Source organism: Schistocerca americana, chromosome 11 (assembly GCF_021461395.2).
Source record: "Schistocerca americana isolate TAMUIC-IGC-003095 chromosome 11, iqSchAmer2.1, whole genome shotgun sequence".
NCBI lineage: Eukaryota > Metazoa > Arthropoda > Insecta > Orthoptera > Acrididae > Schistocerca > Schistocerca americana.
Window position 1 is genome coordinate 1,542,554 of NC_060129.1, and position 21,700 is coordinate 1,564,253.

Here is a 21,700-nt window from a genome sequence, read left to right on the forward strand (position 1 = left end):
TTTGCTGTATACCTTGCACCTTCTTGTTGACGATGAAACACAGAAATTGCATCCGAATTTAATGCAAAAGGCACAATGCCGACTTAAGTACAACAGGACTGACATTCTAACTTTGTATGATTTGAACCTCCCCTGTGAGTCCATTTTTCGATTCCGATGTTCACTACAGGTTTACTGTATTTCTTGGACCTTCTTATTGACAATGGAACACAGAAAATGCATCGGAATTAAATTCAAAAGCACAATGCCGACTTAAGTACAAGAGGACTGACATTCTAACTTTCTATGATTTGGACCTCTCCGAAGAGACCAGTTTTAGATTCTGATGCTTCATTTGAGGTTTACTGTATCCCTTGGACCTTCTTATTGACGATGAAACACAGAGTTTGCATTCGAATTTAATACAAAGGGCACAATGCCGACTTAAGTACAAGAGGACTGACACTCTAACTTTCTATGATTTGAACGTCTCCTGTGAGTCCAGTTTTAGATTCCGATGCTTCACTTCAGGTTTACTGTATCCCTTGGACATTCTTATTGACGAGGAAACACAGAAATTGCATACGAACTTAATACAAAAGGCACAATGGCGGCTTAAGTACAAGAGGACTGACACTTTCACTTTCTCTGTGTTGAACCTCTCCTGTGAGTCCAGTTTTAGATTCCGATGCTTCACTTCAGGTTTACTGTATCCCTTGGACCTTCTTATTGACGATGAAACACAGAAATTGCATCCAAATTTAATACAAATGGCTCAATGCCGACTTAAGTACAAGAGGACTGACACTCTCACTCTCTATGATTCGAACCTCTCCTGTGAGGTCAGATTTAGATTCCGATGCTTCACTTCAGGTTTACTGTAAACCTTGGACCTTCTTATTGACGATGAAACACAGAAAATGCGTCGGAATTAAATTCAAAAGGCACAATGCCGTCTTAAGTACAAGAGGACTGTCACTCTCACTCTCTATGATTTGAACCTCTCCTGTGATTCCAGTTTTAGATTCCGATGCTTCACTTCAGGTTTACTGTATCCCTTGGACCTTCTTATTGACGATGAAACACAGAGTTTGCATTCGAATTTAATACCAAGGGCACAATGCCGACTTAAGTACAAGAGGACTGACACTCTAACTTTCTATGATTTGAACGTCTCCTGTGAGTCCAGTTTTGGATTCCGATGCTTCACTTCAGGTTTACTGTATCCCTTGGACCTTCTTATTGACGATGAAACACAGAAATTGCATCCGAATTTAGTACAAAAGGCACAATGGCGGCTTAAGTACAAGAGGACTGACACTCTCTCTTTCTATGATTTGAACCTCTCCTGTGAGTCCAGTTTTTGATTCTGATGCTTCACTTCAGGTTTACTGTATCCCTTGGACCTTCTTCTTGACGATGAAACACAGAAATTGCATCCGAATTTAATACAAGTTGCACAATGTCGACTTAAGTAAAAGAGGACTGACGCTCTAACTTTCTATGATTTGAACCTCTCCTGTGAGTCCAGTTTTAGATTCCGATGCTTCACTTCAGGTTTGCTGTATACCTTGCACCTTCTTATTAAAGATGAAACACAGAAATTGCATCCGAATTTAATAAAAAAAGGCACAATGCCGACTTAAGTACAAGAGGACTGACATTCTAACTTTCTATGATTTGAACCTCTCCTGTGAGTCCAGTTTTTAGATTCCGATGCTTCACTTCAGGTTTACTGTATCCCTTGGACCTTCTTATTGACAATGAAACACATAAAAAGCATCGGAATTAAATTCAAAAGGCACAATGCCGACTTAAGTACAAGAGGACTGACATTCTAACTTTCTATGATTTGAACCTCTCCTAATTGACCAGTTTTAGATTCTGATGCTTCACTTAAGGTTTACTGTATCCGTTGGACCTTCTTATTGACGATGAAACAGAGAGTTTGCATTCGAATTTAATACAAAGGGCACAACGCCGACCTAAGTATAAGAGGACTGACACTCAAACTTTCTATGATATGAAGCTCTCCTGTGAGTCCAGTTTTAGATTCCGATGCTTCACTTCAGGTTTACTGTATCCCTTGGACATTCTTATTGACGATGAAACACAGAAATTGCATCCGAACTTAATACAAAAGGCACAATGGCGGCTTAAGTACAAGAGAACTGACACTTTCACTTTCTATGATTTGAACCTCTCCTGTGAGTCCAGTTTTAGATTCCGATGCTTCACTTCAGGTTTACTGTATCCCTTGGAACTTCTTATTGACGATGAAACACAGAAATTGCATCCGAATTTAATACAAATGGCACAATGGCGACTTAAGTACAAGAGGACTGACACTCTCACTCTCTATGATTTGAACCTCTCCTGCGAGTCCAGTTTTAGATTCCGATGCTTCACTTCAGGTTTACTGTATCCCTTGGACCTTCTTATTGACAATGAAACACAGAAAAAGCATCGGAATTAAATTCAAAAGGCACAATGCCGACTTAAGTACAAGAGGACTGACATTCTAACTTTCTATAATTTGAACCTCTCCTGTGAGTCCAGTTTTTAGATTGCGATGCTTCACTTCAGGTTTACTGTATCCCTTGGACCTTCTTATTGACGATGAAACACAGAAATTGCATCCGAATTTAATACAAATGGCACAATGTCGACTTAAGTACAAGAGGACTGACACTTTCACTTTCTATGGTTTGAACCTCTCCTGTGAGTCCAGTTTTAGATTCCGATGCTTCACTTCAGGTTTACTGTATCCCTTGGCCCTTCTTATTGACGATGAAACACAGAAATTGCATCCGAATTTAATACAAATGGCACAGTGCCGACTTAAGTATAAGGGGACTGACTCTCTAACTTTCTATGATTTGAACCTCACCTGCAAGTCCAGTTTTGGATTCCGATGCTTCACTTCAGGTTTACTGTATCCCTTGGACCTTCTTATTGACGATGAAACACAGAAATTGCTTCCGAATTTAGTACAAAAGGCACAATGGCGACTTAAGTACAAGAGGACTGACACTCTTGCATTCTATGGTTTGAACCTCTCCTGTGAGTCCAGTTTTAGATTCCGATGCTTCACTTCAGGTTTACTATATCCCTTGAACCTTCTTATTGACGATGAAACACAGAAATTGCATCCAAATTTAATACAAATGGCTCAATGCCGACTTAAGTACAAGAGGACTGACACTCTCACTCTCTATGATTCGAACCTCTCCTGTGAGGTCAGATTTAGATTCCGATGCTTTACTTCAGGTTTACTGTAAACCTTGGACCTTCTTATTGACGATGAAACACAGAAAATGCGTCGGAATTAAATTCAAAAGGCACAATGCCGTCTTAAGTACAAGAGGACTGTCACTCTCACTCTCTATGATTTGAACCTCTCCTGTGATTCCAGTTTTAGATTCCGATGCTTCACTTCAGGTTTACTGTATCCCTTGGACCTTCTTATTGACGAAGAAACACAGAGTTTGCAATCGAATTTAATACCAAGGGCACAATGCCGACTTAAGTACAAGAGGACTGACACTCTAACTTTCTATGATTTGAACGTCTCCTGTGAGTCCAGTTTTGGATTCCGATGCTTCACTTCAGGTTTACTGTATCCCTTGGACCTTCTTATTGACGATGAAACACAGAAATTGCATCCGAATTTAGTACAAAAGGAACAATGGCGGCTTAAGTACAAGAGGACTGACACTCTCTCTTTCTATGATTTGAACCTCTCCTGTGAGTCCAGTTTTTGATTCTGATGCTTCACTTCAGGTTTACTGTATCCCTTGGACCTTCTTCTTGACGATGAAACACAGTAATTGCATCCGAATTTAATACAAGTTGCACAATGTCGACTTAAGTAAAAGAGGACTGACGCTCTAACTTTCTATGATTTGAACCTCTCCTGTGAGTCCAGTTTTAGATTCCGATGCTTCACTTCAGGTTTGCTGTATACCTTGCACCTTCTTATTAAAGATGAAACACAGAAATTGCATCCGAATTTAATAAAAAAGGGCACAATGCCGACTTAAGTACAAGAGGACTGACATTCTAACTTTCTATGATTTGAACCTCTCCTGTGAGTCCAGTTTTTAGATTCCGATGCTTCACTTCAGGTTTACTGTATCCCTTGGACCTTCTTATTGACAATGAAACACATAAAAAGCATCGGAATTAAATTCAAAAGGCACAATGCCGACTTAAGTACAAGAGGACTGACATTCTAACTTTCTATGATTTGAACCTCTCCTAATAGACCAGTTTGAGATTCTGATGCTTCACTTAAGGTTTACTGTATCCCTTGGACCTTCTTATTGACGATGAAACAGAGAGTTTGCATTCGAATTTAATACAAAGGGCACAATGCCGACCTAAGTATAAGAGGACTGACACTCAAACTTTCTATGATTTGAAGCTCTCCTGTGAGTCCAGTTTTAGATTCCGATGCTTCACTTCAGGTTTACTGTATCCCTTGGACATTCTTATTGGCGATGAAACACAGAAATTGCATCCGAACTTAATACAAAAGGCACAATGGCGGCTTAAGTACAAGAGAACTGACACTTTCACTTTCTATGATTTGAACCTCTCCTGTGAGTCCAGTTTTAGATTCCGATGCTTCACTTCAGGTTTACTGTATGCCTTGGAACTTCTTATTGACGATGAAACACAGAAATTGCAACCGAATTTAATACAAATGGCACAATGGCGACTTAAGTACAACAGGACTGACACTCTCACTCTCTATGATTTGAACCTCTCCTGCGAGTCCAGTTTTAGTTTCCGATGCTTCACTTCAGGTTTACTGTATCCCTTGGACCTTCTTATTGACAATGAAACACAGAAAAAGCATCGGAATTAAATTCAAAAGGCACAATGCCGACTTAAGTACAAGAGGACTGACATTCTAACTTTCTATAATTTCAACCTCTCCTGTGAGTCCAGTTTTTAGATTGCGATGCTTCACTGCAGGTTTACTGTATCCCTTGGACCTTCTTATTGACGATGAAACTCAGAAATTGCATCCGAATTTAATACAAATGGCACAATGTCGACTTAAGTACAAGAGGACTGACACTTTCACTTTCTATGATTTGAACCTCTCCTGTGAGTAGTTTTAGATTCCGATGCTTCACTTCAGGTTTACTGTATCCCTTGGCCCTTCTTATTGACGATGAAACGCAGAAATTGCATCCGAATTTAATACAAATGGCACAGTGCCGACTTAAGTATAAGAGGACTGACTCTCTAACTTTCTATGATTTGAACCTCACCTGTAAGTCCAGTTTTGGATTCCGATGCTTCACTTCAGGTTTACTGTATCCCTTGGACCTTCTTATAGACGATGAAACACAGAAATTGCTTCCGAATTTAGTACAAAAGGCACAATGGCGACTTAAGTACAAGAGGACTGACACTCTTGCATTCTATGGTTTGAACCTCTCCTGTGAGTCCAGTTTTAGATTCCGATGCTTCACTTCAGGTTTACTATATCCCTTGAACCTTCTTATTGACGATGAAACACAGAAATTGCATCCGAATTTAATACAAATGGCACAATGTCGAGTTAAGTAAAAGAGGACTGACACTCTAACTTTCTATGATTTGAACCTTTCCTGTGAGTCCAGTTTTAGATTCCGATGCTTCACTTCAGGTTTGCTGTATACCTTGCACCTTCTTGTTGACGATGAAACACAGAAATTGCATCCGAATTTAATACAAAAGGCACAATGCCGACTTAAGTACAAGAGGACTGACATTCTAACTTTGTATGATTTGAACCTCTCCTGTGAGTCCATTTTTCGATTCCGATGATCACTACAGGTTTACTGTATTTCTTGGACCTTCTTATTGACAATGGAACACAGAAAATGCATCGGAATTAAATTCCAAAGGCACAATGCCGACTTAAGTACAAGAGGACTGACATTCTAACTTTCTATGATTTGAACCTCTCCGAAGAGACCAGTTTTAGATTCTGATGCTTCATTTAAGGTTTACTGTATCCCTTGGACCTTCTTATTGACGATGAAACACAGAGTTTGCATTCGAATTTAATACAAAGGGCACAATGCCGACTTAAGTACAAGAGGACTGACACTCTAACTTTCTATGATTTGAACGTCTCCTGTGAGTCCAGTTTTAGATTCCGATGCTTCACTTCAGGTTTACTGTATCCCTTGGACATTCTTATTGACGATGAGACACAGAAATTGCATACGAACTTAATACAAAAGGCACAATGGCGGCTTAAGTACAAGAGGACTGACACTTTCACTTTCTCTGTGTTGAACCACTCCTGTGAGTCCAGTTTTAGATTCCGATGCTTCACTTCAGGTTTACTGTATCCCTTGGACCTTCTTATTGACGATGAAACACAGAAATTGCATCCAAATTTAATACAAATTACTCAATGCCGACTTAAGTACAAGAGGACTGACACTCTCACTCTCTATGATTCGAACCTCTCCTGTGAGGTCAGATTTAGATTCCGATGCTTCACTTCAGGTTTACTGTAAACCTTGGACCTTCTTATTGACGATGAAACACAGAGTTTGCATTCGAATTTAATACCAAGGGCACAATGCCGACTTAAGTACAAGAGGACTGACACTCTAACTTTCTATGATTTGAACGTCTCCTGTGAGTCCAGTTTCGGATTCTGATGCTTCACTTCAGGTTTACTGTATCCCTTGGACCTTCTTATTGACGATGAAACACAGAGTTTGCATTCGAACTTAATACCAAGGGCACAATGCCCACTTAAGTACAAGAGGACTGACACTCTAACTTTGTATGATTTGAACGTCTCCTGTGAGTCCAGTTTTGGATTCCGATGCTTCACTTCAGGTTTACTGTATCCCTTGGACCTTCTTATTGACGATGAAACACAGAAATTGCATCCGAATTTAGTACAAAAGGCACAATGGCGGCTTAAGTACAAGAGGACTGACACTCTCTCTTTCTATGATTTGAACCTCTCCTGTGAGTCCAGTTTTTTATTCTGATACTTCACTTCAGGTTTACTGTATCCCTTGGACCTTCTTCTTGACGATGAAACACAGAAATTGCATCCGAATTTAATACAAGTTGCACAATGTCGACTTAAGTAAAAGAGGACTGACGCTCTAACTTTCTATGATTTGAACCTCTCCTGTGAGTCCAGTTTCAGATTCCGATGCTTCACTTCAGGTTTGCTGTATACCTTGCACCTTCTTATTAAAGATGAAACACAGAAATTGCATCCGAATTTAATAAAAAAAGGCACAATGCCGACTTAACTACAAGAGGACTGACATTCTAACTTTCTATGATTTGAACCTCTCCTGTGAGTCCAGTTTTAGATTCCGATGCTTCACTTCAGGTTTACTGTATCCCTTGGACCATCTTATTGACGATGAAACAGAGAGTTTGCATTCGAATTTAATTCAAAGGGCACAATGCCGATCTAAGTATAAGAGGACTGACACTCAAACTTTCTATGATTTGAAGCTCTCCTGTGAGTCCAGTTTTAGATTCCGATGCTTCATTCAGGTTTACTGTATCCCTTGGACATTCTTATTGACGATGAAACACAGAAATTGCATCCGAACTTAATACAAAAGGCACAATGGCGGCTTAAGTACAAGAGGACTGACACTTTCACTTTCTATGATTTGAACCTCTCCTGTGAGTCCAGTTTTAGATTCCGATGCTTCACTTCAGGTTTACTGTATCCCTTGGACCTTCTTATTGACGATGAAACACAGAAATTGCATCCAAATTTAATACAAATGGCACAATGGCGACTTAAGTACAAGAGGACTGACACTCTCACTCTCTATGATTTGAACCTCTCCTGCGAGTCCAGTTTTAGATTCCGATGCTTCACTTCAGGTTTACTGTATCCCTTGGACCTTCTTATTGACAATGAAACACAGAAAAAGCATCGGAATTAAATTCAAAAGGCACAATGCCGACTTAAGTACAAGAGGACTGACATTCTAACTTTCTATAATTTGAACCTCTCCTGTGAGTCCAGTTTTTAGATTGCGATGCTTCACTTCAGGTTTACTGTATCCCTTGAACCTTCTTATTGACGATGAAACACAGAAATTGCATCCGAATTTAATACAAATGGCACAATGTCGACTTATGTACAAGAGGACTGACACTTTCACTTTCTATGATTTGAACCTCTCCTGTGAGTCCAGTTTTAGATTCCGATGCTTCACTTCCGGTTTACTGTATCCCTTGGCCCTTCTTATTGACGATGAAACACAGAAATTGCATCCGAATGTAATACAAATGGCACAGTGCCGACTTAAGTATAAGAGGACTGACACTCTAACTTTCTTTGATTTGAACCTCACCTGTAAGTCCAGTTTTGGATTCCGATGCTTCACTTCAGGTTTACTGTATCCCTTGGACCTTCTTATTGACGATGAAACACAGAAATTGCTTCCGAATTTAGTACAAAAGGCACAATGGCGACTTAAGTAATAGAGGACTGACATTCTAACTTTCTATGATTTGAACCTCTCCGAAGAGACCAGTTTTTGATTCTGATGCTTCATTTAAGGTTTACTGTATCCCTTGGACCTTCTTATTGACGATGAAACACAGAGTTTGCATTCGAATTTAATACAAAGGGCACAATGCCGACTTAAGTACAAGAGGACTGACACTCTAACTTTCTATGATTTGAACGTCTCCTGTGAGTCCAGTTTTAGATTCCGATGCTTCACTTCAGGTTTACTGTATCCCTTGGACCTTCTTATTGACGATGAAACACAGAAATTGCATCCGAACTTAATACAAAAGGCACAATGGCGGCTTAAGTACAAGAGGACTGACACTTTCACTTTCTCTGTGTTGAACCTCTCCTGTGAGTCCGGTTTTAGATTCCGATGCTTCACTTCAGGTTTACTGTATCCCTTGGACCTTCTTATTGACGATGAAACACAGAAATTGCATCCAAATTTAATACAAATGGCTCAATGCCGACTTTAGTACAAGAGGACTGACACTCTCACTCTCTATGATTCGAACCTCTCCTGTGAGGTCAGATTTAGATTCCGATGCTTCACTTCAGGTTTACTGTAAACCTTGGACCTTCTTATTGACGATGAAACACAGAAAATGCGTCGGAATTAAATTCAAAAGGCACAATGCCGTCTTAAGGACAAGAGGACTGTCACTCTCACTCTCCATGATTTGAACCTCTCCTGTGATTCCAGTTTTAGATTCCGATGCTTCACTTCATGTTTACTGTATCCCTTGGACCTTCTTATTGACGATGAAACACAGAAATTGCATCCGAATTTAGTACAAAAGGCACAATGGCGGCTTAAGTACAAGAGGACTGACACTCTCGCTTTCTATGATTTGAACCTCTCCTGTGAGTCCAGTTTTTGATTCTGATGCATCACTTCAGGTTTACTGTATCCCTTGGACCTTCTTCTTGACGATGAAACACAGAAATTGCATCCGAATTTAATACAAGTTGCACAATGTCGACTTAAGTAAAAGAGGACTGACACTCTAACTTTCTATGATTTGAACCTCTCCTGTGAGTCCAGTTTTAGATTCCGATGCTTCACATCAGGTTTGCTGTATACCTTGCACCTTCTTATTAAAGATGAAACACAGAAATTGCATCCGAACTTAATTCAAAAGGCACAATGCCGACTTAAGTACAAGAGGCCTGACATTCTAACTTTCTATGATTTGAACCTCTCCTAATAAACCAGTTTTAGATTCTGATGCTTCACTTAAGGTTTACTGTATCCCTTGGACCTTCTTATTGACGATGAAACAGAGAGTTTGAATTCGAATTTAATACAAAGGGCACAATGCCGACCTAAGTATAAGAGGACTGACACTCAAACTTTCTATGATTTGAAGCTCTCCTGTGAGTCCAGTTTTAGATTCCGATGCTTCACTTCAGGTTTACTGTATCCCTTGGACCTTCTTATTGACGATGAAACACAGAAATTGCATCCGAACTTAATACAAAAGGCACAATGGCGGCTTAAGTACAAGAGGACTGACACTTTCACTTTCTATGATTTGAACCTCTCCTGTGAGTCCAGTTTTAGATTCCGATGCTTCACTTCAGGTTTACTGTATCCCTTGGACGTTCTTATTGAAGATGAAACACAGAAATTGCATCCGAATTTAATACAAATGGCACAATGGCGACTTAAGTACAAGAGGACTGACACTCTCACTCTCTATGATTTGAACCTCTCCTGCGAGTCCAGTTTTAGATTCCGATGCTTCACTTCAGGTTTACTGTATCCCTTGGACCTTCTTATCGACAATGAAACACAGAAAAAGCATCGGAAATAAATTGAAAAGGCACAATGCCGACTTAAGTACAAGAGGACTGACATTCTAACTTTCTATGATTTGAACCTCTCCTAAGAGACCAGTTTTAGATTCTGATGCTTCATTTAAGGTTTACTGTATCCTTTGGACCTTCTTATTGATGATGAAACACAGAGTTTGCATTCGAATTTAATACAAAGGGCACAATGCCGACTTAAGTACAAGTGGACTGACACTCTAACTTTCTATAATTTGAACCTCTCCTATGGGTCCAGTTTCAGATTCCGATGCTTCACTTCAGGTTTACTGTATCCCTTGGACCTTCTTATTGACGATGAAACACAGAAATTGCATCCGAATTTAATACAAATGGCACAATGTCGACTTAAGTACAAGAGGACTGACACTTTCACTTTCTATGATTTGAACCTCTCCTGTGAGTCCAGTTTTAGATTCCGATGCTTCACTTCAGGTTTACTGTATCCCTTGGCCCTTCTTATTGACGATGAAACACAGAAATTGCATCCGAATTTAATACAAATGGCACAGTGCCGACTTAAGTATAAGAGGACTGACACTCTAACTTTCTATGATTTGAACCTCACCTGTAAGTCCAGTTTTGGATTCCGATGCTTCACTTCAGGTTTACTGTATCCCTTGGACCTTCTTATTGACGATGAAACACAGAAATTGCTACCGAATTTAGTACAAAAGGCACAATGGCGACTTAAGTACAAGAGGACTGACACTCTCGCATTCTATGGTTTGAACCTCTCCTGTGAGTCCAGTTTTAGATTCCGATGCTTCACTTTCGTGTTTACTGTATCCCTTGAACCTTCTTATTGACGATGAAACACACAAATTGCATCCGAATTTAATACAAATGGCACAATGTCGAGTTAAGTAAAAGAGGACTGACACTCTAACTTTCTATGATTTGAACCTCTCCTGTGAGTCCAGTTTTAGATTCCGATGCTTCACTTCAGGTTTGCTGTATACCTTGCACCTTCTTGTTGACGATGAAACACAGAAATTGCATCCGAATTTAATACAAAAGGCACAATGCCGACTTAAGTACAAGAGGACTGACATTCTAACTTTGTATGATTTGAACCTCTCCTGTGAGTCCATTTTTCGATTCCGATGTTCACTACAGGTTTACTGTATTTCTTGGACCTTCTTATTGACAATGGAACACAGAAAATGCATCGGAATTAAATTCAAAAGGCACAATGCCGACTTAAGTACAAGAGGACTTACATTCTAACTTTCTATGATTTGAACCTCTCCGAAGAGACCAGTTTTAGATTCTGATGCTTCATTTAAGGTTTACTGTATCCCTTGGACCTTCTTATTGACGATGAAACACAGAGTTTGTATTCGAATTTAATACAAAGGGCACAATGCCGACTTAAGTACAAGAGGACTGACACTCTAACTTTCTATGATTTGAACGTCTCCTGTGAGTCCAGTTTTAGATTCCGATGCTTCACTTCAGGTTTACTGTATCCCTTGGACCTTCTTATTGACGATGAAACACAGAAATTGCATCCGAACTTAATACAAAAGGCACAATGGCGGCTTAAGTACAAGAGGACTGACACTTTCACTTTCTCTGTGTTGAACCTCTCCTGTGAGTCCAGTTTTAGATTCCGATGCTTCACTTCAGGTTTACAGTATCCCTTGGACCTTCTTATTGACGATGAAAGACAGAAATTGCATCCAAATTTAATACAAATGGCTCAATGCCGACTTAAGTACAAGAGGACTGACACTCTCACTCTCTATGATTCGAACCTCTCCTGTGAGGTCAGATTTAGATTCCGATGCTTCACTTCAGGTTTACTGTAAACCTTGGACCTTCTTATTGACGATGAAACACGGAAAATGCGTCGGAATTAAATTCAAAAGGCACAATGCCGACTTAAGTACAAGAGGACTGTCACTCTCACTCTCTATGATTTAAACCTCTCCTGTGATTCCAGTTTTAGATTCCGATGCTTCACTTCAGGTTTACTGTATCCCTTGGACCTTCTTATTGACGATGAAACACAGAGTTTGCATTCGAATTTAATACCAAGGGCACAATGCCGACTTAAGTACAAGAGGACTGACACTCTAACTTTCTATGATTTGAACGTCTCCTGTGAGTCCAGTTTTGGATTCCGATGCTTCACTTCAGGTTTACTGTATCCCTTGGACCTTCTTATTGACGATGAAACACAGAAATTGCATCCGAATTTAGTACAAAAGGCACAATGGCGGCTTAAGTACAAGAGGACTGACACTCTCGCTTTCTATGATTTGAACCTCTCCTGTGAGTCCAGTTTTTGATTCTGATGCTTCACTTCAGGTTTACTGTATCCCTTGGACCTTCTTCTTGACGATGAAACACAGAAATTGCATCCAAATTTAACACAAGTTGCACAATGTCGACTTAAGTAAAAGAGGACTGACACTCTAACTTTCTATGATTTGAACCTCTCCTGTGAGTCCAGTTTTAGATTCCGATGCTTCACTTCAGGGTGGCTGTATACCTTGCACCTTCTTATTAAAGATGAAACACAGAAATTGCATCCGAATTTAATAAAAAAAGGCACAATGCCGACTTAAGTACAAGAGGACTGACATTCTAACTTTCAATGATTTGAACCTCTCCTGTGAGTCCAGTTTTAGATTCCGATGCTTCACTTCAGGTTTACTGTATCCCTTGGACCTTCTTTTTGACAATGAAACACATAAAAAGCATCGGAATTAAATTCAAAATGCACAATGCCGAATTAAGTACAAGAGGACTGACATTCTAACTTTCTATGATTTGAACCTCTCCGAAGAGACCAGTTTTAGATTCCGATGCTTCACTTCAGGTTTGCTGTATACCTTGCACCTTCTTGTTGACGATGAAACACAGAAATTGCATCCGAATTTAATACAAAAGGCACAATGCCGACTTAAGTACAAGAGGACTGACATTCTAACTTTGTATGATTTGAACCTCTCCTGTGAGTCCATTTTTCGATTCCGATGTTCACTACAGGTTTACTGTATTTCTTGGACTTTCTTATTGACAATGGAACACAGAAAATGCATCGGAATTAAATTCAAAAGGCACAATGCCGACTTAAGTACAAGAGGACTGACATTCTAACTTTCTATGATTTGAACCTCTCCTAATAGACCAGTTTTAGATTCTGATGCTTCACTTAAGGTTTACTGTATCCCTTGGACCTTTTTATTGACGATGATACAGAGAGTTTGCATTCGAATTTAATACAAAGGGCACAATGCCGACCTAAGTATAAGAGGACTGACACTCAAACTTTCTATGATTTGAAGCTCTTCTGTGAGACCAGTTTTAGATTCCGATGCTTCACTTCAGGTTTACTGTATCCCATGGACCTTCCTATTGACGATGAAACACAGAAATTCCATCCGAACTTGATAGAAAAGGCACAATGGCGGCTTAAATACAAGAGGACTGACACTTTCACTTTCTATGATTTGAACCTCTCCTGTGAGTCCAGTTTTAGATTCCGATGCTTCACTTCAGGTTTAGTGTATCCCTTGGACCTTCTTAATGACGATGAAACACAGAAATTGCATCCGAATTTAGTATAAAAGGCACAATGGCGACTTAAGTACAAGAGGACTGACACTCTCGCTTTCTATGATTTGAACCTCTCCTGTGAGTCCAGTTTTTGATTCCGATGCTTCACTTCAGGTTTACTGTATCCCTTGGACCTTCTTCTTGACGATGAAACACAGAAATTGCATCCGAATTTAATACAAGTTGCACAATGTCGACTTAAGTAAAAGAGGACTGACAATCTAACTTTCTATGATTTGAACCTCTCCTGTGAGTCCAGTTTTAGATTCCGATGCTTCACTTCAGGTTTGCTGTATACCTTGCACCTTCTTATTAACGATGAAACACAGAAATTGCATCCGAATTTAATAAAAAAAGGCACAATGCCGACTTAAGTACAAGAGGACTGACATTCTAACTTTCTATGATTTGAACCTCTCCTGTGAGTCCAGTTTTAGATTCCGATGCTTCACTTCAGGTTTACTGTATCCCTTGGACCTTCTTATTGACAATGAAACACAGAAAAAGCATCGGAATTAAATTCAAAAGGCACAATGCCGAATTAAGTACAAGAGGACTGACATTCTAACTTTCTATGATTTGAACCTCCCCTAAGAGACCAGTTTTAGATTCTGATGCTTCACTTAAGGTTTACTGTATCCCATGGACCTTCTTATTGACGATGAAACACAGAAATTGCATCCGAATTTAATACAAAAATCACAATGGCGACTTAAGTACAAGAGGACTGACACTTTCACTTTCTATGATTTGAACATCTCCTGTGAGTCCAGTTTTAGATTCCGATGCTTCACTTCAGGTTTACTGTATCCCTTGGACCTTCTTATTGACGATGAAACACAGAAATTGCATCGGAATTAAATTCAAATGGCACAGTGCCGACTTAAGTATAAGAGGACTGACACTCTAACTTTCTATGATTTGAACCTCACCTGTAAGTCCAGTTTTGGATTCCGATGCTTCACTTCAGGTTTACTGTATCCCTTGGACCTTCTTATTGACGATGAAACACAGAAATTGCTTCCGAATTTAGTACAAAAGGCACAATGGCGACTTAAGTACAAGAGGACAGACACTCTCGCATTCTATGGTTTGAACCTCTCCTGTGAGTCCAGTTTTAGATTCCGATGCTTCACTTCAGGTTTACTGTATCCCTTGAACCTTCTTATTGACGATGAAACACAGAAATTGCATCCGAATTTAATACAAATGGCACAATGTCGACTTAAGTAAAAGAGGAATGACACTCTAACTTTCTATGATTTGAACCTCTCCTGTGAGTCCAGTTTTAGATTCCGATGCTTCACTTCAGGTTTGCTGTATACCTTGCTCCTTTTTGTTGACGATGAAACACAGAAATTGCATCCGAATTTAATACAAAAGGCACAATGCCGACTTAAGTACAAGAGGACTGACATTCTAACTTTGTATGATTTGAACCTCTCCTGTGAGTCCATTTTTCGATTCCGATGCTTCACTACAGGTTTACTGTATTTCTTGGACCTTCTTATTGACAATGGAACACAGAAAATGCATCGGAATTAAATTCAAAAGGCACAATGCCGACTTAAGTACAAGAGGACTGACATTCTAACTTTCTATGATTTGAACCTCTCCGAAGAGACCAGTTTTAGATTCTGATGCTTCATTTAAGGTTTACTGTATCCCTTGGACCTTCTTATTGACGATGAAACACAGAGTTTGCATTCGAATAAAATACAAAGGGCACAATGCCGACTTAAGTACAAGAGGACTGACACTCTAACTTTCTATGATTTGAACGTCTCCTGTGAGTCCAGTTTTAGATTCCGATGCTTCACTTCAGGTTTACTGTATCCCTTGGACCCTCTTATTGACGATGAAACACAGAAATTGCATCCGAACTTAATACAAAAGGCACAATGGCTGCTTAAGTACAAGAGGACTGACACTTTCACTTTCTCTGTGTTGAACCTCTCCTGTGAGTCCAGTTTTAGATTCCGATGCTTCACTTCAGGTTTACTGTATCCCTTGGACCTTCTTATTGACGATGAAACACAGAAATTGCATCCAAATTTAATACAAATGGCTCAATGCCGACTTAAGTACAAGAGGACTGACACTCTCACTCTCTATGATTCGAACCTCTCCTGTGAGGTCAGATTTAGATTCCGATGCTTCACTTCAGGTTTACTGTAAACCTTGGGCCTTCTTATTGACGATGAAACACAGAAAATGCATCGGAATTAAATTCAAAAGGCACAATGCTGTCTTAAGTACAAGAGGACTGTCACTCTCACTCTCTATGATTTGAACCTCTCCTGTGATTCCAGTTTTAGATTCCGATGCTTCACTACAGGTTTACTGTATTTCTTGGACCTTCTTATTGACGATGAAACACAGAAATTGCATCCAAATTTAATACAAATGCCACAATGCCGACTTAAGTACAAGAGGACTGACACTCTCACTTTCTATGATTTGAACATTTCCTGTGAGTCAAGTTTTTGATTCCGATGCTTCACTGCAGGTTTTCTGTATCCCTTGGACCTTCTTATTGACGATGAAACACAGAGTTTGCATCCGAAATTAATACAAAAGGCACAATGCCGACTTAAGTACAAGAGGACTGACACTCTAACTTTCTATGATTTGAACGTCTCCTGTGAGTCCAGTTTTGGATTCCGATGCTTCACTTCAGGTTTACAGTATCCCTTGGACCTTCTTATTGACGATGAAACACAGAAATTGCATCCGAATTTTGTACAAAAGGCACAATGGCGGCTTAAGTACAAGAGGACTGACACTCTCGCTTTCTATGAATTGAACCTCTCCTGTGAGTCCAGTTTTTGATTCTGATGCTTCACTTCAGGTTTACTGTATCCCTTGGACCTTCTTCTTGACGATGAAACACAGAAATTGCATCCGAATTTAATACAAGTTGCACAATGTCGACTTAAGTAAAAGAGGACTGACGCTCTAACTTTCTATGATTTGAACCTCTCCTGGGAGTCCAGTTTTAGATTCCGATGCTTCACTTCAGGTTTGCTGTATACCTTGCACCTTCTTATTAAAGATGAAACACAGAAATTGCATCCGAATTTAATAAAAAAAGGCACAATGCCGACTTAAGTACAAGAGGACTGACATTCTAACTTTCTATGATTTGAACTTCTCCTGTGAGTCCAGTTTTAGATTCCGATGCTTCACTTCAGGTTTACTGTATCCCTTGGACCTTCTTATTGACGATGAAACACAGAAATTGCATCCGAATTTAATACAAATGGCACAATGGCGACTTAAGTACAAGAGGACTGACACTCTCACTCTCTATGATTTGTACCTCTCCTGCGAGTCCAGTTTTAGATTCCGATGCTTCACTTCAGGTTTACTGTATCCCTTGGACCTTCTTATTGACAATGAAACACAGAAAAAGCATCGGAATTAAATTCAAAAGGCACAATGCCGACTTAAGTACAAGAGGACTGACATTCTAACTTTCTATAATTTGAACCTCTCCTGTGAGTCCAGTTTTTAGATTCCGATGCTTCACTTCAGGTTTACTGTATCCCTTGGACCTTCTTATTGACGATGAAACACAGAAATTGCATCCGAATTTAATACAAATGGCACAATGTCGACTTAAGTACAAGAGGACTGACACATTCACTTTCTATGATTTGAACCTCTCCTGTGAGTCCAGTTTTAGATTCCGATGCTTCACTTCAGGTTTACTGTATCCCTTGGCCCTTCTTATTGACGATGAAACACAGAAATTGCATCCGAATTTAATACAAATGGCACAGTGCCGACTTAAGTATAAGAGGACTGACACTCTAACTTTCTATGATTTGAACCTCACCTTAAGTCCAGTTTTGGATTCCGATGCTTCACTTCAGGTTTACTGTATCCCTTGGACCTTCTTATTGACGATGAAACACAGAAATTGCTTCCGAATTTAGTACAAAAGGCACAATGGCGACTTAAGTACAAGAGGACTGACACTCTCGCATTCTATGGTTTGAACCTCTCCTGTGATTCCAGTTTTAGATTCCGATGCTTCACTTCAGGTTTACTGTATCCCTTGAACCTTCTTATTGACGATGAAACACAGAAATTGCATCCGAATTTAATACAAATGGCACAATGTCGAGTTAAGTAAAAGAGGACTGACACTCTAACTTTCTATGATTTGAACCTCTCCTGTGAGTCCAGTTTTAGATTCCGATGCTTCACTTCAGGTTTGCTGTATACCTTGCACCTTCTTGTTGACGATGAAACACAGAAATTGCATCCGAATTTAATACAAAAGGCACAATGCCGACTTAAGTACAAGAGGACTGACATTCTAACTTTGTATGATTTGAACCTCTCCTGTGAGTCCATTTTTCGATTCCGATGTTCACTACAGGTTTACTGTATTTCTTGGACCTTCTTATTGACAATGGAACACAGAAAATGCATCGGAATTAAATTCAAAAGGCACAGTGCCGACTTAAGTACAAGAGGACTGACATTCTAAGTTTCTATGATTTGCACCTCTCCGAAGAGACCAGTTTTAGATTCTGATGCTTCATTTAAGTTTTACTGTATCCCTTGGACCTTCTTATTGACGATGAAACACAGAGTTTGCATTCGAATTTAATACAAAGGGCACAATGCCGACTTAAGTACAAGAGGACTGACACTCTAACTTTCTATGATTTGAACGTCTCCTGTGAGTCCAGTTTTAGATTCCGATGCTTCACTTCAGGTTTACTGTATCCCTTGGACCTTCTTATTGACGATGAAACACAGAAATTGCATCCGAATTTTGTACAAAAGGCACAATGGCGGCTTAAGTACAAGAGGACTGACATTCTCGCTTTCTATGATTTGAACCTCTTCTGTGAGTCCAGTTTTTGATTCTGATGCTTCACTTCAGGTTTACTGTATCCCTTGGACCTTCTTCTTGACGATGAAACACAGAAATTGCATCCGAATTTAATACAAGTTGCACAATGTCGACTTAAGTAAAAGAGGACTGACGCTCTAACTTTCTATGATTTGAACCTCTCCTGTGAGTCCAGTTTTAGATTCCGATGCTTCACTTCAGGTTTGCTGTATACCTTGCACCTTCTTATTAAAGATGAAACACAGAAATTGCATCCGAATTTAATAAAAAAAGGCACAATGCCGACTTAAGTACAAGAGGACTGACATTCTAACTTTCTATGATTTGAACTTCTCCTGTGAGTCCAGTTTTAGATTCCGATGCTTCACTTCAGGTTTACTGTATCCCTTGGACCTTCTTATTGACAATGAAACACATAAAAAGCATCGGAATTAAATTCAAAAGGCACAATGCCGACTTAAGTACAAGAGGACTGACATTCTAACTTTCTATGATTTGAACCTCTCCTAATAGACCAGTTTTAGATTCTGATGCTTCACTTAAGGTTTACTGTATCCCTTGGACCTTCTTATTGACGATGAAACAGAGAGTTTGCATTCGAATTTAATACAAAGGGCACAATGCCGACCTAAGTATAAGAGGACTGACACTCAAACTTTGTATGATTTGAAGCTTTCCTGTGAGTCCAGTTTTAGATTCCGATGCTTCACTTCAGGTTTACTGTATCCCTTGGACCTTCTTATTGACGATGAAACACAGAAATTGCATCCGAACTTAATACAAAAGGCACAATGGCGGCTTAAGTACAAGAGGACTGACACTTTCACTTTCTATGATTTGAACCTCTCCTGTGAGTCCAGTTTTAGATTCCGATGCTTCACTTCAGGTTTACTGTATCCCTTGGACCTTCTTATTGACGATGAAACACAGAAATTGCATCCGAATTTAATACAAATGGCACAATGGCGACTTAAGTACAAGAGGACTGACACTCTCACTCTCTATGATTTGTACCTCTCCTGCGAGTCCAGTTTTAGATTCCGATGCTTCACTTCAGGTTTACTGTATCCCTTGGACCTTCTTATTGACAATGAAACACAGAAAAAGCATCGGAATTAAATTCAAAAGGCACAATGCCGACTTAAGTACAAGAGGACTGACATTCTAACTTTCTATAATTTGAACCTCTCCTGTGAGTCCAGTTTTTAGATTCCGATGCTTCACTTCAGGTTTACTGTATCCCTTGGACCTTCTTATTGACGATGAAATCAGAAATTGCATCCGAATTTAATACAAATGGCACAATGTCGACTTAAGTACAAGAGGACTGACACATTCACTTTCTATGATTTGAACCTCTCCTGTGAGTCCAGTTTTAGATTCCGATGCTTCACTTCTGGTTTACTGTATCCCTTGGCCCTTCTTATTGACGATGAAACACAAAAATTGCATCCGAATTTAATACAAATGGCACAGTGCCGACTTAAGTATAAGAGGACTGACACTCTAACTTTCTATGATTTGAACCTCACCTTAAGTCCAGTTTTGGATTCCGATGCTTCACTTCAGGTTTACTGTATCCCTTGGACCTTCTTATTTACGATGAAACACAGAAATTGCTTCCGAATTTAGTACAAAAGGCACAATGGCGACTTAAGTACAAGAGGACTGACACTCTCGCATTCTATGGTTTGAACCTCTCCTGTGAGTCCAGTTTTAGATTCCGATGCTTCACTTCAGGTTTACTGTATCCCTTGGACCTTCTTAATGACGATGAAACACAGAAATTGCATCCAAATTTAATACAAATGGCTCAATGCCGACTTAAGTACAAGAGGACTGACACTCTCATTCTCTATGATTCGAACCTCTCCTGTGAGGTCAGATTTAGATTCCGATGCTTCACTTCAGGTTTACTGTAAACCTTGGACCTTCTTATTGACGATGAAACACAGAAAATGCATCGGAATTAAATTCAAAAGGCACAATGCCGTCATAAGTACAAGAGGTCTGACACTCTCACTCTCTATGATTTGAACCTCTCCTGTGATTCCAGTTTTAGATTCCGATGCTTCACTTCAGGTTTACTGTATCCCTTGGACCTTCTTATTGACGATGAAACACAGAGTTTGCATTCGAATTGAATACCAAGGGCACAATGCCGACTTAAGTACAAGAGGACTGACACTCTAACTTTCTATGATTTGAACGTCTCCTGTGAGTCCAGTTTTGGATTCCGATGCTTCACTTCAGGTTTACTGTATCCCTTGGACCTTCTTATTGACGATGAAACACAGAAATTGCATCCGAATTTAGTACAAAAGGCACAATGGCGGCTTAAGTACAATAGGACTGACACTCTCGCTTTCTATGATTTGAACCTCTCCTGTGAGTCCAGTTTTTGATTCTGATGCTTCACTTCAGGTTTACTGTATCTCTTGGACCTTCTTCTTGACGATGAAACACAGAAATTGCATCCGAATTTAATACAAGTTGCACAATGTCGACTTAAGTAAAAGAGGACTGACACTCTAAGTTTCTATGATTTGAACCTCTCCTGTGAGTCCAGTTTTAGATTCCGACGCTTCACTTCAGGTTTGCTGTATACCTTGCACCTTCTTATTAAAGATGAAACACAGAAATTGCATCCGAATTTAATAAAAAAAGTCACAATGCCGACTTAAGTACAAGAGGACTGACATTCTAACTTTCAATGATTTGAACCTCTCCTGTGAGTCCAGTTTTAGATTCCGATGCTTCTCTTCAGGTTTACTGTATCCCTTGGACCTTCTTATTGACAATGAAACACATAAAAAGCATCGGAATTAAATTCAAAAGGCACAATGCCGACTTAAGTACAAGAGGACTGACATTCTAACTTTCTATGATTTGAACCTCTCCTAATAGACAAGTTTTAG